Source organism: Neolamprologus multifasciatus, chromosome 12 (genome assembly GCF_963576455.1).
Source record: "Neolamprologus multifasciatus chromosome 12, fNeoMul1.2, whole genome shotgun sequence".
Taxonomy (NCBI): Eukaryota; Metazoa; Chordata; class Actinopteri; order Cichliformes; family Cichlidae; genus Neolamprologus; species Neolamprologus multifasciatus.
In genome coordinates, this window is record NC_140450.1 from 22,475,115 (window position 1) to 22,493,807 (window position 18,693).

Here is an 18,693-nt window from a genome sequence, read left to right on the forward strand (position 1 = left end):
ACACACATAGGTGCTACCAAGTAATGCACATTAAAAAGGACGAAAACAAACAGATACATGATGATGATCACTTTTTGTTGCATGTACAAGCTCACGACACGATTAGCTGTTTCGAAAATAGTTTAAAACTAAAAATACCTCTTAAGTAATAAATGAAGAAAGTAAACTAGCATTACAAGATTTGCTGTCTTTTGTAAAATAGTAGGAGACATTAATGATGTTTGAACAAAATCTTAACACAGTGTCCACCAGAGCTAAGCCATGCTTTGAAGTACTGGTAAGATATTATGTAGTGACTTTTCTATCTGACAGAACATTAATACTACTGCTAAAAGAACATTTTTACACTTCTGGTTTATGCATAATTACAATCTTGTGCAAAAAACAGGATTTGTGAAATCAGGGATGCTGCCCCCACAGACCATCTCTCTCTGCCTGGTGTGTGCAGCACATTTTGGCAACATTTAAAATACGATTCGGTTATTGAAAAACACAAGTAGCGGTTTTAAATGGATTTTAAATGATCACGCCACATTGGTTTTCCCTTGGTTTAACTTGCACATCAAACTGTGCTCGATTTTCAACCTTTTGAATGGGTTTTCCTGTAATCACTAGAGTATACACAGTGAGCACTTCAGTCACTGCTGTTACTGATATGCTGCTAGCATGCTATTTAAACCACTTATCCCGTGCAGCTTCTTTTAACTTTGCAGCTATAACAATAATGTTAGGGATCTAACAAAAATCTAATGATGTAGAAAAGTAATTCTGACAGGGAAAAGCACATCACTGCAGCATATTGTAGAATATTACAAGTAATGATGAACTAATGAGCTAATAATTGTGACAGGACTTTATTCTTTTGACTCTGTGTCATAATCCTGCAGTTTTGACCTCCAGCTGTGTCCTCTCTCCCTAATTACCTCATGTGTGTATTTAAGCTTTCAGTTTTTCTCACCGCCTTATTGCGTTTTACTATTTCCCTCCTAAATATTTCCCCCATGTGGAGCACTAGCTTTTCTGTTTATGCTCTAATTAAGGTTGTTCAGAAGTCTGTGTTTGAGGACTGCCACTAAACATGACACTCTGTGGTTTTAAATTAAAACATTAAGAGGAGGTATGGCTCACAAAGCCAGATTTTGAGTTTGGAAGCAACTGTTTTGTTTAGTGATCACGCTCCATCCACTGGGACAGACTCAGCAGAGAGAATCTATTTTCTGTTCTGTCCCCTGAATCCAGCAGAACTCAGGCCCTTACCTCTAAACAAGCACTTCGGTTGAGAAACAATGTATATTCACAAAGACTGAAACAGCCATGAGGAGCGGAGAGAAGAAAAAGGAAAGACCGCCAAGGTCCATCGCACTCCAGGTTCTCCATGTTTAATGACTCCTTGAAGCTGAGAGAGAACCAAAGAATACCAATGGCCTATTTTCCTGTTTCTCTCTAGCCGCAGAGGACCAGCCCTTTCATTTCAGAGGAAAAGACAAAAGACAGTAGGTTTAGGAGAGGGTGTCTTGAACTTGCAATTTCTTTGCTACAATATTTGATTTATTCCCATTTAGATGGTGCCTACTGTACAAGAATTGCTTGGCAAACAAACGGTTTCATCATGAAGGGCATCAGACGTAAAACTGCCAGTTACATGCTGTGAACAGGGAGCAGCCGAAAGTAGCTTCTATACTGTACATGAATTAATCTTGTGTGTGTCTTTGTTTGTGTGTGGATGGCATGGATAAGTACGTTCCAGAATCAAAAACAATGCAGGTAACACAACTAAAGTTTTACAAATATTGATGCCATGTACTGCACATGTATTTCTGTTCCCAGTTTCTTCACAGCTACAAAATAGAGGAGAGCTGATGATACAGAATGCACCAGAGACACCTAGATTTAGACAGCTGGAGTTTACTGTACACCAGCAACCACCAGATACACACACAGTGCAAATAGTGTGTATGTGTTGTTTACAGTCCTAGAGGATAGCACAGAGCTTCAGCTGAGCTCTGAGACATGCTATAAAGCCACACAAACCACTTAGTCAAACGCCCTCACTTTCTATTGACTCTTCCCCACTTTAAGTTACAGTGCATCAAAACTCCCACTGGTACACATATATAAAGCAGCAGCATGATCAGAGTAAAAGGCTCAGGAGTACAAAGTCTATATAACAGAACTTAAAGTAGGCAGTTTAAAATCAATGACACTTTTGAACAGATAATTGGAAATGAACACAAATTTTTATCTTTAGAATTTGTTCTAAAGCGGAATCTCTTTTTTTTTTAGGTCAACATGTTGCTCCAGAATCTCTGTTTTCAGTCTCAGACTTTGGCAGGCAATGTGGCAACCATTAATAGAAAAGGTCAACTGGTTGTTTACAGTGACTCATAACCTTCAGTTCCCTGACACATGCACTCCGATATTTTGGAGTGGACCCTTCTATCTGGTGAGCTCAAACTATTTAGCGTAGGCCTGAAAGGGTCATATGACCATCTCCTGTCTGGAATCTTCTTTTTTACAAAGAAAGTGCTCATCCATGTCCTCCTCGGTGTCAAGCATTCTTCTAGTAAATGTGTATATATTTATATTATGTTATATTTCTGCATAAGGAAAACCTGGTCTCATAAAATCCCCCCAGATACTTCCCAGGCTCTGAATGAAACTGCCAGCTTCAATAAGCCAACTCGCATGCCATAGGTTTAAACATGTATAACAAAACTATGATAATTATGTGTCATTATTATCAGTCCCTCTGCTGCTAGAAGCTCATGTATCTTAGTCACGAGTGACACGGTAGGAGAGTCACGGTAATTTCCCATGGGAAAGGCTAGCCCAACAGGTGGGACGTGTAGGAGTTGTTGCTATAACTCCTTCCCACCAAATTTTCATAATACCTGACACATTAAGTACTACGCACCTGCTATGTATGCCAGTAATCAGAAAGTATCAAGTGAACTTTGCTCCTCTTGTTCCCTTTCATTAGCACCCCAGCCATGACTTAAAATAGTTGCTGTTTACTGACACTGATGATAGAGAGTGATATTTCACCGAACACTGTTTTATATATGACGTCGCTGTGCTGTTGTTTGAATCTTGAAGCGGTGCCCTGCAATTTAATCTCGGCTGCCGTGTGAAATAAGAGAAACATGTCCCATCGGGAAAGATTTATAAGAGTTCCGGCTTCGCATTTAAAGGGCAGACTGGTATAGCAACACAGCTGCTTAGAAAACTCCCCATGTGGGATATCAACCAGAGTCATAATTTTTTTATCCTGGGTTGTATGTCATGACAGCGGTGTCTTTACGGAGGAGGAAGCCTGTGTTTAGCCGTGGGCAGTGTGTGGAGCCATGTGCTCATTTCTCACTGTGATGACAGGTAATTTCCAGGCTCTGCAGCCACTCCTGCATAAGAATAACCTAATCTTGCTTTGGCCATTAACAAGAAAGTTTATGGCAGTTCTTCTTCTCTTAGCAGAGGTGCCACTTCTTTCTGTCCATTGAAATATTTCCATATGTCTATCCTTTTTATTTCATCAAGTCCTGTCTGCACACTCACTTCTTTTTGACAACAGAGAAATGATCATCCAACCATCCATCTCTAAACTTAACTTAAGCTGTTGCGGGGCATTTATTTATTTTTATGTTTTTCTCATTATGCACCTCACAAAAGATAGCAAAAAGAGCAAAAGATTTATTTTATTTGTGTCCTTATGTATAGAGGCTTATTTAAAATGTAAGCAAGGAGAAGTCAGAATGGCTACTGTGCTACAGATGTACTTCTTTTTCAGATTTTTCCTTTAGGAGTCACAACACCGGATCATCTACCCTCATCTCACTCCATTTGTCCGGTATATCCACTATCCCTCCTCTGCACATGTCCAAACCATTTCAGCCTTGCTTCTCTAACTTTGTCCCCAAACTGTTCAACCTGAGCTAACCTGATGTATTCATTTCTAATCTTGTCCCTCCTGGTCACTCCCAACAAAACTCTTAACATCTTCAACTCTACCACTTCCAGCTCTGCCTCCCATCTTTCTGTCTTTTTTTCTTTCTGTCAAAGCCACCGTCTCGCTAAAGGCTTGTAAAGCTTCCCTTTCATTCCTCCTGCTATCCTTCTGTCACAAATCACCTCTGACACTCACCTCCATCATCTCCTCCCTCCCTGCAGTCTCTTCTTTACTTTTATAGTGCTCTGTCTGTTGTTAGGTTGACCCCAGGTTTTTTAAATTATCCACCTTCACTACCTCTACTTTTTTGCATCTTCACCTTTCCACATATCTCACTCTCATTCACAAGCATGTATGGTGTTTTGCTTTATTCTGTTTTTTCCTTGACAGCATACCTCCACATCTGCAGACTCTGTTCCACCTGCTCCCTACTCTCACCACAGATTGTTGTCTGTGAACATCACAGCCTACAGAAACTCCTGCCGGACCTCATCTGTTAACCCCGTCACCTATTTATTGAGCAAATATGCAAATAGACTCAAACATGTATTTTGGTGAAGCAGGTTGTGTTCTGGGTCTCTTGGGGCAGGCAAAGCAAAGCACAGACAATAATCACTCTAACATTCACTCTTTTTCCTGTTTCCTGCATATATGTGACGTACAAAAAGGAAGTAAAGATTCCCAAATGTCAGGTTTCAGGAGCCATAGGAGTTAACAAGAATAAGAATTACTTAATTATACACACAATTAACTGGACAAGACCACAGAAGAATTCCAGCCACAGAATTTCAGTGGTAATTAAAAGGTTTCACAGTGGTGGTGAGTAGACCGCTGTCATACTCAACGATACAATATGACACCTAGACGTCCAGTGTTTTATAAGTGGGATTTAACTGTATTTGTTGCCAGAGTGAATAAAAACTCTTGCTAACCACAAAATGATGGTGCTAAGCCACATGGAAAGACTGATACAGTTAAGGTAACATGTCCTTTGATTGGAAATATGTACATTTCTGTGCACACACTTGTAACTAACTTGGAAATATTGTTCTAAAAACATACCTAATATTACTGAAGTCTGTAACTCTTGTCTACTATGAGCTTGAATCTGCGCCTTAGGCAGGCATGTGAAAAAAGCTACCTTAGTTTAGTGTTTGAGAACAATTTGCAATTTGTTTTCCAAAGCGAACAATCCACTCTCAACCAGACACTCTCAGACCACTTTAGTTTCCTTGTTTCCTTCCCTGTAGGCACCCTACCTTTTAGCCAGTGCATTCACTATGCCCAGATCCCCCTTGTACCAGCCAGCATCCCCCTTTTAATATCAACCTGTCTTCCATCTCATCTCATTCACCTACTTCACTCTCCTGCCAGCTCATTCTCCATCTCCATCACCTTCGTTCTCTGCCATTACCTGCAAATCTTCCCACCTGCACGGCCACCAGTCTGCCTCAGTAACAACCTGCTTTTATCCATCTTTGATGTGACACATCCATTCTTTTACATCACATTCATCTCAGAGACAATAATAAAGCTCTTAAACTGCTTCTCATGTCTGTGCTCTGCATCTGCCATGCCTTTTCCCAAAAAGTATTACAGCACCAAAAAACATAATATAGCAACTCCCCCAGGGACAATTAGCTTTGATGCCATCACATATATAATTTGTACACACTGAATACGGTGGTTTGCACTTTCTACCCCATAAATCTGTGAACACACACTTGTACACTTGTAAATATGTACACATAAGGACAGGAAGGCTCTTGGTTTGCCAGTGCGGGCTGATGAATTGCTAGAAATCTGTCTTTTATGTACTTGATCTAATTATAGTCGATATGGGGGAGGGAAATTGTGTAGAAGAAGACAGGTTGCTTCCAGCTGTATGTACATATCTTCAAAGCCAAGTTGTTTTTCTGCAAGAAAGATCTGACACAAATGTGATTTGAAATGATTTGCAATGTACACCGTGAAAGCATCACAATCACTTTCAACTATTTCAGCCCTTGTCTTGTGTATTTTGACCCACAGCAAAAGGTACAATTTGCATAAAGAAACATTAATGAAAAAAAATAATTCACAGCCAGAAACATGTTAAAGAAACTCAGAGGGATGTTGAAACAATAATTGTGACACCTTGAAATGTGATTACAAATTTGTGCATCATAAAAGGCTTTACATTACATATTGCAGAAATATGGCATATTTCCATTCAGTCAGCTTTAGTCAAGATTGCAAATGTCAGCAGCTCACAGAATTCGTGACTGAATAAATAAAAATAAACAATTTTCTCCACTGCTCTCTTTCATCCTACATTCTTTCTGTCTAACATTGCATTTCAGTATCAGTTACACAAGAACACATTTCCCCTCAAATATAATAAACTAATTATTACTTTAATTAAAATATTGTAGATAAATTACATATACACATATTTCTCTTGCTCATCACACCATGGTAGTCACAAAACCTTGAAAAATGTACTTCATTAAACTTTCTCAGCCCAGTAAGATATTCCATTAAATGCCACTATCTCGGGGGCATTACCGAGGCGCTCTTCTCCAGGTAATATGTAATGTGACAGAACACAGGGGCAGTGCAGTGAAGTGGGTAGACACCCAGTAGCCACTCAACTAGATAATGAGGTCTCTGCTGCTTCTTTTCTTAATAGGGGCCCACAAGCCCACTGCACAAAGAGCAAGCTTCTTCACTCTCTATCCTCTGACTAGGATAATGAATCTCTTAATTGAACAGAGATAATGCAGATGATCCTGATGATAGCTTAGACATTTACAAGTGTGTAAAATATTTGCTTTGCATTAATAAAAAACTTCATTATATCATATGGAAGCAATGACAAACTTGTTTACGATTGAACTTGATTTTAATGTGGCCAAATGAACTCCTGCCCCTCCCATTGTATTATCATGCGGCTCAAAAATGGTTTAATAGCCGGGATAAAGATAATTCTGTCTATCAGCTATGCATGTAAAACCCAGTTCAGAAGAGCCCTAGTCACATAAATAGGCAATCAAATGATTAAGAGCATAATAAAAAGGTGAATGAGAATGGGTTTTCTTGGGTTTGGGTTTTCTTGAGATTGCCAGGAAGGACCCGTCTCATCCTGGCAACAAACTGTTCCAACTTCTGCCATCTGGTAGAAGGTTCCGCATCATCCGGGCAAGGACAGAGAGACTCAAGAGGAGCTTCTATCCCCAAGCCATCCGGGCCCTAAACACACACACCCACCCTCTCACATCATCTATAATTGACTGAGACAGGACTCTCTTCCAAACACTCGAAACCCAGGCACAATGTACATTCCAAATTCCTTTAATTTTAAATATGTTTATATTGTCTATTCTGTAAAATAGTCAGATGTCTATTGATATTAATGTACAGAATTCAACTGCTTGCTGCTGCTACTACTGCACATTCACCCAATGTGTGTGTATATATATATATATATATATATATATATATATATATATATATATATATATATAAAATGTTCTTCCTCTACCCCCCATTTTTGCACATGTCGAGGAGCGTGTCAGGCTACATTTCACTGTGTGTTATACTTGTATAACTATGCATGTGACAAATAAACAAATAAAGAACCTTGAACCTTGATATGTGTCAGTATTAGTTAAATGCATCAGTCAAATTAATAGATGAACACTAGAAATCCACTGACTGACTGGCAGGGGACCAGAATAGTGACCAACCAGTCGGCCCCCCATTTGTACAGTTAGAGCTGGTCCATTTCATGCATGCACATAGCACGTGCATAGCAGGCAAATAGTCACAGGGACAATTACAGCCACATGCTAACATCCTGCTAGCATGGTTGCTCCTCACTATGAGTGAAGACACAAAGCAAACTATGGAGGATTATTTGTAACAACAAACCTAATCAGATTCTTAAATCAGCCTCACCCAGCTGAACGTGGAAGCTAACAACAGCAAAGTGGCTAAAGCTAACGCTATCCAGATCTTACAGTTAGCTACAAGCCAGCAGCTGTTTTTGAAGTAAAGCTTGTTTAAACACCTACTCCTCATGACATAAATGTTACATTGCAAGCAGTGACACCTTAACCTTACTTGTTTGAAATAGGCTTTGGTAATTAATGATTGGCTCAGTTTAATCAAAACAGCAACATTGTTAAATTCTCTAGGCAGTAGAAGCTTCACTTGTTAAGTTCAGCAGTTGTTCAGATGATTGACTTCAGAGAATTATTCTCTTATGGTCATCGATATGCTTCGATCCACGACTGAAATCAATAACTCTTTATACGCTATGATATGAAGGAACTAGATGAATGAACACCCAAGAGGCGTTCATTAAGTAATGGCCCTTCTGGAATTGTTAGCAACCCAGCATTAATCTTTTAAAATTCAATGGATGCCATTACAAGAAACACATATTAGCAAAAGTAAGCTCCAAGCTATTGTTCAGAGTATAATGGATGACGAGAAAAAGAAAGCAGTTGCCTTGGAGCATGTTCTAATGAAAATATATTTTTTAAGTAAACAACAGAAAACCAAAGAGAAATACAATGTCTTCAGTGATCATGAAGAACAATATGCCTGCATATGGGTCTTATTAACCCTTTAAGACCTACCATAGAACCAAGTCCACCAGAGCTTATATTATATTTTTACATGCTGTAGTGCCATTTTTGGGAGCATTTCAAGTTGATATACATCAATACAACCATTATAGTCCAAATTTTAATAATATGTATGCATTAAGTGCATAGTAATTAAATAAATTGCAAAAAAGTGCAATAAACTACAAAAAGATTTAAAATCGTTTTTTTAACATATATTTCTAGTTAGAGAAATTTAAGAGGCTTATCCCTCAAAACTGTAAATACAAAAAAGTTGCACAAAATAGTTTCCCACCACAGGAAATTTATTTTGAGTGTCTTCATAGTTTTATTTTTGAAATACACCAATTTTTATATACTGCAGGAAAAACGAAAATAAATATTATAATGCAAATTTGCCAAAAAAAACCAAAAAACAGCATATGCATCAAAATAAACTATTTCCAGCAGTGCAATATGAGTCCTAAGCATCCCAGAAACAACACAGAAAGTCCTAAATAATAATAATAATAATACATTTTATTTGAAAGCGCCTTTCAAAACACTCAAGGTCGGTGTGCACTTAAAATCAACATAAAAGCAAAAAGTTTACAGAATCATAAAAGCATAAGACATAAACAAATAAAATAGGAGAGTGGAGAGGTTATATGGGATAAGCTATTTTGAACAAGTGGGTTTTGAGTTTGGACTTAAAGAGAGAGAAGGAAGAGATGTTTCTTAAATCAGGAGGTAGGGAATTCCAGAGTCATGGAGCAGAGCAGCTGAAAGCCCGGCTCCCCATGGTTGCAAGACGGGGGGAAGGGACGGAGAGTGAAAGGGAAGAAGAAGATCTGAGACAACGAGATGGGGCGGTGATCTTAACCAGGTCAGAGAGATATGGAGGAGAGAGATGATGAATAGCCTTAAATGTGTACAAGAGTATTTTGAAATTGATGCGATATTTGACCGGGAGCCAATGAAGCTGCTGCAGGACAGGAGTGACGTGGTGGGCAGAAGGGGTCCTGGTGATGATACGGGCAGCAGAGTTCTGGACGCGTTGGAGCTTGTGGGTGGATTTTTGAGTAAGACCAAAAAGAAGTGAATTACAATAATCAATCCGGGAAGTAACAAGGCTATGGACAAGAATGGCAGTGGCATGTGGGGTGAGAAAAGGACGGAGACGATTAATGTTGCGCAATTGAAAATATGCAGACCGAGTAATATTATTAATGTGTGAATTGAAAGATAGAGTACTGTCGAGGATGACACCCAAACTTTTCATAGAGGAAGAAACGAAGACCGGTGAGTTATCGATAGCAATAGAGAAACTGTTGGTTCTGGATAATGTTGATTTAGTGCCTACCAAGAGGATTTATTACTATTGAGTTTGAGAAAAATAGAAGAGAACCATGAATTTAGTTCAGCTAAGCAGAGGGTGAGGGAGGATGGGGGAAGAGCAGAATCAGGTTTAGTGGACAGATAAAGCTGGTTGTCATCGGCATAACAGTGAAAATGGATATTGTATTTACGGAAAATGTGTCCAAGCGGAAGAAGGTAAATAATGAAAAGAAGGGGGCCCAGGACAGATCCCTGGGGCACGCCAGTGGTCAGAGGAAAGGGCTGAGAAGTAAAGGATTTGAGTTGAATGAACTGAGTGCGATCAGACAGGTATGATTTAAAAAAGTGAAACATAACTTTTAAAAAGTCAAACATAACTTTTAAAAACACCAGTATAGGCTCATAAGGCCCTGATAGTAAAAAAATACATTTCCGCAAAATGACGTCACTTCCGGTTTCGGGCAGGTCATGGCAGACATGCGATAGTTCGCGCTGATGGACGTACAAACAGCTGATCAGATCGGCAAAGCGTGTTTCTGGAATATTATGTTTTTGTTGCTGCAAGTGCTTTTTATGCAGTTTTTGCAAAGCTATATGTGGAAGGAAACTGTGACTTAGGACAAGCTGATGGCATAAGATGTAAGTACAACTCCTCCAGTTTCATACGCAAAAAAAATTATTGAAATTATTGAAATTATTAAAACAACAGACATAGTATAGCTGCTCATCAAATTCTGAGAAGATGATCTCTTTAAAAAATAATAATAATAATTGTTTGGGCTCTACTGAGCGTTCAAGGTGACAAAAGCCTCAAGTCTGGCACTTTGACTTTCCTGTCAAACACAAAGTAGCCACACACTAAGGCACAGACTGCTCTAATACTGATTTTAAATAATTGTTAAATATTTACATATTTATCAAGCAGCTGTATTGAAGCTTGTGTCTGACAATATAAACTCTTTAACAAAATATATACTGAGGTCATAGGTCAAGTAAGAGGTAGCATCCTCTTAGCAACTGGACCTCATTTTGCATCAAGAGGAATCTCCCTCTGCTGGCCATTAGAAATAAAGCAAGTTAAAGGGACGTTCATGACACCTTGATGTAACTTTTTTTTTTACAGTGTCTGGTTAATTAGAGCAAGTGGCTTGGAAAAAAAAGGGTGTGAAATTTAATTAGCCTCTTACTTAAAACTTCCTGCTGTCTCTCAATCTACAGAGAGTTAATTATTCATAATTTTAGTATCTGCCAAAATTGGAACAGTAAATATTACTTGTTTCACTCAGTCTTTCTTTCTTTTGGATGAAATTATAAGGTTAATAAATTAGCTACATGCAAATAATATTTTAAAAAACTTAAACAAAAAATATCATAGATGTTTGATAATGCAAGAAATACTCGAGCAAATCCCATTCCATTCTTGTTCCTTGTCTTTAACAACAAGGGGGGGTTATGACACCCCCCCCCAACCCCCCACCCCCTCCGATAATCAGACCCGAACAATGTACCCCCCCCAATAGAATTATGAATTATCTTGCATAAATAGGCTGTTGATTTTCTTTACTCATTTCAATTATTACCAGCAAAATAGTTGCATGTTTAATCATCTGGGTATTTACCCAGATTTATTTAGACAGAGATCTTGACCCCCCCTCCAGTGTTCAGCACAAAGTTACGCTGATGTTCGCAGTGGCCCTAAACTTCAGTAATAGTGCTACAGCACTGAATAACTGGAGAAAACAGGAGTAGTGGAAAGTAGTGGCTATGCTCAAAGCCTTGTTAATTATCAATAAATATCTTACATCAAAAAGTGATAACATCTCTTCTTTCCCGTTAGATCCTGTTGACAAAATCACCATCAAGGAGAAGTACCCTTATGAGTCATCATATGCTTTTTGCCATAATCACTCTTAATGTCATCCTCAGTGTCCTCTGTATGCAACTCTACAGCTCTCATTTCCATACTCAGAACAATAACCCAGTTTCTATTATTCCTGCCAGCTGTGTCATGATCCTCCCTCCCAGTTGTACCAGATGTCAGGGCTGAGCTGCATGGCTTGGCCTACTTTGGGTAATGGTAGAATAGGTGGTCAACATTGAATCAGGAAGTATAAAGGAAACACTCTCTTTCCAATCCTATGCCGAGCAAGATTAAACTGCAGATCATGAGTGTGCATTGATGTGCATTTATACTGTACAGGTCTGTGTTTAACAAATGTGGTACAAAATCTATTCCCATCATTTCAAACATTTGAAAGCCTATCTGAGAATATTACAGTATTATTTGATCATAGGGTTAAAGAGACACTTAAAAAATAAGAGTCCGCTGCTTATCATGGATATTTTCAATGCTCCCTGCCTTGACGTTTATTAAATGTTGATCTGTTTGCTGATCATAGTTATGGCATTACAGGCAACAGGATCAGAACATGTCTAAACAAAGTCAATCACCCCCAGATCACCAGCAGCAGCAGCTAACACACCCCAGAGTGTTACTGTGGAGACATCTTCTTGTACCTCAAGGGAAACTCTCATTGGTGTGGATAAAAAGTGTTAAATGTGTTAACACCACATTCTGATGCAACTGTATTAATCTATCCTTGCTATGACTTCTAACACAAGGCAAATGGTTTGACAAATTACATTCACCGGAAGACTGACGGAGAAAGACACAAATTTTGACTGTTCAGTCGAAATTAATGCAAGCGGAGCAGCTTTCTTATCAGCTGCAACTGACAGTTCCACAACGCAGCCACTCTCCATAAATAATGAAGAACAAAGGTCTGACAGGGAGACGAGGGCTGAGGACATGAATCGAGTAAAAGGGAGTCACAGATTGAGTAAAGGTAGAGCGACTTCAAGACCGTGAAGGATAATGGTATCCTGTAATGCAAATACAAAGATTTAATTTAAATTTAAAGAAAAATAGAAGACACCTGAAAAGCTCTAAAGACCACATAAAAGTTAAACACAGGAAGATAGAGACAACCAGATACACCAAGCTGGTCACTTTTCCCTCCAAAATAATGTTGAAGCTTCAAAATAAGGCTACACAAAATATCATGTTACGGAACCAAAACACGCAAATATTGGCGGCATGCGGAACATTAGCAGGTTTCCCCCATGTGTTTATCACCAGTAAATTTGGTGCACTGACAAACTGAGCCACGAGTGTCAAGTGCTGCTGACATTGCAGACAGACAAGCTGGTCGCCCTGCTGCCAACCCAACCTGTCAGCTCACCAGAGACGAGTCAGTGCCAGTCTGAGATTGTGCTGACACGACTTCCAAAACAAGGCAAAGCAAAGCTCTGAACAGAGCAGAGCGGAGCACAACCGTCAAGAACACGTTGATCCGGAGCTACGTTTGTTGGCTCAGCGACTTTACAGCAAAAATAAACAAGCCAAAAACAGCGCTGATGTGCTTTTTTGACAAACCACACAAACTACACACTGTACATCATTCTATATACTATTGGTCCCTGTACCAAATATCCGACAATTGCTTTTCTTCGTCATTCGATAAATATCCCAGCATGTATTAACAAAATTTAACATTTAATTTAGCAGCAGAATCCTAAAATCAATGCTCTGATTAAAATGTGCACAGTAAACCTGTTAAATTTCTGCCTTATAGATTTTTTTGTATTGTTGTCTCCTCAACCAACATTATCCACCGTTAATATGACTAGACACGCTTTTTTCATCCAGTTTAAACCGAGACTCTTGTTGTCCTTGACGCAAGTCCAGTGTCTAAAATAGAGCTGGACCGATCCGATATTACGTATCGGTATCGGTCCAATACTGACCTAAATTACTGGATCGGATATCGGAGAGAAATAAAAAATGTAGTCCGATCTGAAATATCACAAAAGGACCTCACAAAACGCGGTACTTGGCGTAACCCAGCTCGGCGCATCGGAGCAGTATGTGTCACGTGATAGAGTGGCTGTTGTCTGCCAGACCTGTCAGCGGTCTGTTGGAGCCTCGCTACATGCTTCCTAAACGAGGCATTTCATCTCGGCGAAAACTATCCCAGATAAATAAAGCAAGCCTGTAAGTTCATCCCTGAATGTTTGCATAGTATTTCCACGTTAAGCTTAACAACTGATATATTGAGCCACAGCTGGACTGGCCATCGGAGTTCCATATCAAGGTGAAAAGGAAGTGATTTAGAATGAAAAAATAGACACAAAGCTGGAGTTATTTTTGTCTTTGCTGCGCAGTTGCATCTACTTCTTTCATTCACTCCCCCTCCCTCTCCTGTTATTACTTCAAACGTGAAAGTGATCAATGATCAGTTGATCGGCTTTTCTGCCGCAAGTCTCATCTTTCTTGTTTGTTTATCGCCCACTTTGCGTTAGAAAGAGGAGACCAGCGGATAAACAACAGCAGCGCGTTTAAGCGTGATCAGCTGTTGTTAGAATGTATTTAATATTACTTTCTAGTATCAGCTGATGTTTGCTGGAGCCACGGCTGTAAAAGCTGCTGGTCATGATGTCGGTTTGGATATGTGAGAGGGAAACATGAAGATGAAACCAGGAGATGTCCTTACTGAATCATCAGAGCTGAACAGGTGATGGAGAAACAGGTTTACCTTTTAGGTGACATGAATGAGTTGAGGGGAAGTTACAAACTGTTTCTGAGAGACAAATAACACCAGGATCCTTTTCTATGTAGCTGACAGCTGGTAACTGTGCAGGGGCGGATCTAGCAAAGTTTTGCCAGGGGGCCAGGTGGGGCATTAATAGGGAAAGGGGGACACAAAGAAATATTTTTCTTTATTATGTCATTTAAAAACTTTGAATAAATAATTATCTGAATCTTACAACAAAAGTGGTCACCTGATTAAATGTATAGAAATCCATTATAGTATAAAGTAATATACACTAATATACACCCTAGTAAGCTATAGTCCTTTTTCCTTTGGGAAAGTACCATCTGTGCAGTCTGCAATTCTGTTGAAGAAAGGTGTTGAATCTATTTAATCATTATAGAAAAATAATTGATTTCTGTGCATTTGTTTTACACTTGCATTAAATTAAAGTTGATTACATCGATTAAGGGAGGGGGGCGGGGGGGGGGGGGGTGGCAACCCTATTAGTTAGGTAGGTAAGTACTCTTTAAAATACCAGGATAGGGAGGATGGTGTAGGTTTAAATTTATTAGATTGATCAGTGTTGCTGAACTATAAAATGTTTTGGGTGGAGTGTATTTTTCGCATACAGGTATAACAGAATAGCTTCAGTCTCTTGTTTTTTAAAACTTGAGTATGAACTTGTACAAAATGCAGCAAGATATTTATAAAAAACAGTTTTATTGATTACAAAATGCGCTATATCGCATTCATATCGGTATCGGCAGATATCGAAATTTATGATATCGGAATCGGTATCGGACATTAAAAAGTGGTATCGTGCCATCTCTAATCTAAAAAGAAAAGATCTTCTTATACTTTTTATACGTGTCAGCATAAAAAGTATTTATCTCTTGTTTAAATTATACATTCTGTGTGAAGTTCAGAGAACTCTAATTCCGTTATATCTTGAATCTTATCTTGTGTATCGTCGTTATAAGGGACATTGTGAATGCCACAGCTAAACAAAGCACAGATCGAGTGTTTCGAGTGTAGACTAATGGGAATTTATTTGACTGAAGAGACACCAATGAAATGCATTCCAGGGTTTTGTGGTTTTATGAAAATCACTCAGTGCTTATAGAGTATTTGAATAAATGAGGAAAATATCCAAAAATCTTTTTGTATTGTTAATTAAATGCAAACAGGTCTTTAATTTTGTTTTACATTAAATCACTGATGTGCTTGTTGTTGTGGACACCCTGAGATTCAGCTTGTTGTATATCATTACCAGCACATCTTGTAACAAAGACTGATGAATAATAATAAAAAAAAAAAAGTATTCATGCTTCTTAATGGCACTGCTATTTTGGACTTCACTGTGTATTCATGAGCCTAAAAAGCACATTGCCAGCACATGCAGGTCCTACACTGTCCTTTTCATTAACTTGCAACTTGCTACTACTGAAGCCTGCTATTATCAGCAACCCTCTCTGACATCATCATCTTGGAAGGATTGTTACATTTTTCAGAAAATAATTCAAATGAGTGCAGAAAAAATGCACTTGTAATCTTGAATGCACTCCTGTGTTTTGTAGTTCCTTCAGTGAACAAGTAAAATCTTTCCAGTGAGACAACTGTGGGATTAGCTTTTTTTTTTTTTGTCCTGCTCCAATCATTTTCTTCTGTCCACCGTTTTCTCTAATCATTTAGATTATTCCTCTTTAGCTTTCTATCTCCCATTACCCCTATTGGTCTTGGAGGGGACAGGATGAGCCATTTGTCATGGATCCATTTAATGACATCAACATGATAAAGTGACAGTGTTTGACAAAGCATGGCCTCTCATCAGAACTGCTGGCAGCACAAACTCCCATCTCTCCATCTGAGTCGTGATGCTAGATAGATCTGGTCTGAGCAACATTTATATAGCTCATCTGTTTGTTTTTAAAAAATTATCTGAAACCAAAGCAATCCACAGTCAAACAATAAGAGCTACAGTATTTAGTGTTTAAAGCTACACCTCCTGCATGTCATCCAGCACCACCTGCTGTGTAAAATTTTAGGAACACTGACCAGATGGATCGGCATCACTTTTTATGTACCACAGTCTCCATATAAAATGTCTTTATAGGGTTATGAACCTAAAATACATATAAGAGCGGAACTAGAGGAATATCTTTGTGACAATTATTGACAGCATCCAGTCCAATGAACGTTTAATTTCCAAAATAGATCAGTTGTCTCTCTGCCAGCTAGTGTCATCCCTGCACACCACGATGATAGCGCTGATTAAAGACTGTGGTACCACCTCCACACTAGGAAGAAAACCAGCAAGCAGAATATAAACGTCACGCACTCCTTATTACCTTTGCTGCAAAAGCCTCAGACTGACATGTGAGACGAGGTGTAGACGGCATCACCGCAATGAGCAGGTGATGAACTGTGTATAAAGCAATATGCCAAGTGATGAAAAGAGACGGAAAAGAAACAGAAACTGTGATGCAGAGCAGCAGAGGGGAAGACGGGGAGGCGGTGGATTTTATCTGATTCATAGAGATACACAAGCCTGGGAAACAGTTTAGACAATGAATTTTGCTGCAGTGAGTGAGCATATGACAAAAGCAATGAGTTTTTTAATTTCCTTTCTGTGAAAATTGTTTAAATACCTAGGTGAATGTGGTCCTGCAGCAGCAGCTTAACTGGTTGGTTAAAAACACAGGGTGTCGACACAGTACTAGTTTTTCCTTTAATGGATTTCAGAGCATCCTTCACACTCTAAGGATGCCGCTGGTACAAAACATGCAATCCATCGAAATGAAACCAGAACTATGTCTTATAAATCGAATCTAATCAGTGTGTCATGAATTAATAAATGTAAAAAATGATAAGAGCATGTTCAACTGGATCACATGTGCCTATTGTACTGTAATCATTACACAGAAATGCAATGAATGCAGTAAGTAAAATGATAATATTAAAAAATGAACAGGGTTCCACATTAAACTGTATTGTGAAATTTCAATTTAGCATCTAAAACATGATCAGCACCATCAGCTGGGTTTTTGATAGGGATTACATGGTAGTGTTACTTAGAGTTACCACATAGAAACAGTGATGGAAAGTACTAAGACAGCGAGGTAGAAAGCAAATGTGGAGATGATAGCATTTTTGGATTTTTATACTAATTGCGTTTACATCCATTTCATGCTGCCCATCCAGCTGTGATCCACGGCAAACCGGGGTTCTGTTTTTTTCCTGCAGCTTCCATTTTATTCTCCCTTCGATTCATATAAATTGACAGCATTGTTCATGCAGTAATGCAGTAAATTAAGTTTATAAAACAAAACCTAAAACTGTCTTGTGAATTCTGCATTTAGCACCTAAAACTTCCACTGGAACTCCATAGTATGCATTATGCATGATCTGCACTACTGGATGTGTGAAGCAACAGAACCTGCAGTCATCTCTTAGAAGGAAATTATTCTCTTTTTTCTGAACATGAACAACAGACAGCTTGAGGTGTGATGCAGAAATGTGAAAATCCCCTGGAGGCTTTTTTCTTTTACATCAAATGTTTCCTTGTCATGAACTGATCTTGGTCTTGTAAATTCATAAAAAACCTAAGCTCACAATCAAAGATTGCTTGTAGAATCTCTGCAACATATCCAGCATTGGTCTGACAAGAGGGACATCAGCAGAGAGAGTCACAAAGATACTCCCCATTAGAGCATTTTTCTTCACCCTCCTCAGGCTATCCCCATTATTTTCCCCTTCTGTATTTCTCTCTTTCCTCTAGTCTCCTTTCTTCCCATTTGTTCTCCGTTGTCTTGCCTCGATCACCTCACTTCCCCCTCTCACATCTCATCATCCATCAGTTGTGTTTTTCTCTCATTCAGAGCACGTTCGTTACCAAGCCCATAAAACTGGAAATAAGGAAACAAGTCTAAAGCTGCAAAACTGCAGGGGGTGGAAGGAAATACCGAAACATTTGAACCTTTCTGGGTTTTTGACGTTAAGAAGAGAGCTCCAGCAGGAGGATATCCCTTTTTTAAAAAAACTGTCATCTCCTCTTCTCTGCTCTCTCTAGTGAGTGACTAACAACACCGTGTGTCATGTCACACCGGTAGCACCAGCTCAGGTTCCACACTACTGGAAACTGGACACGACACACCCATTGCACCTCCGCCGTGCCATTTCCTACCACAAATAAAGCGCAAACATGCACGAAAGCATATAGTTCAAA

At 39.0% G+C, this 18,693-nt stretch overlaps 1 protein-coding gene across 7 annotated transcripts in view; it reads right to left on the reverse strand.

Annotated features, from left to right (window-relative positions):
- Nucleotides 1-18,693, reverse strand: part of LOC146506965 (multiple C2 and transmembrane domain-containing protein 1-like) — a 143,569-nt gene that overhangs the window by 100,090 nt on the left and 24,786 nt on the right. The gene's annotated exons all lie outside the window — the stretch shown is intronic.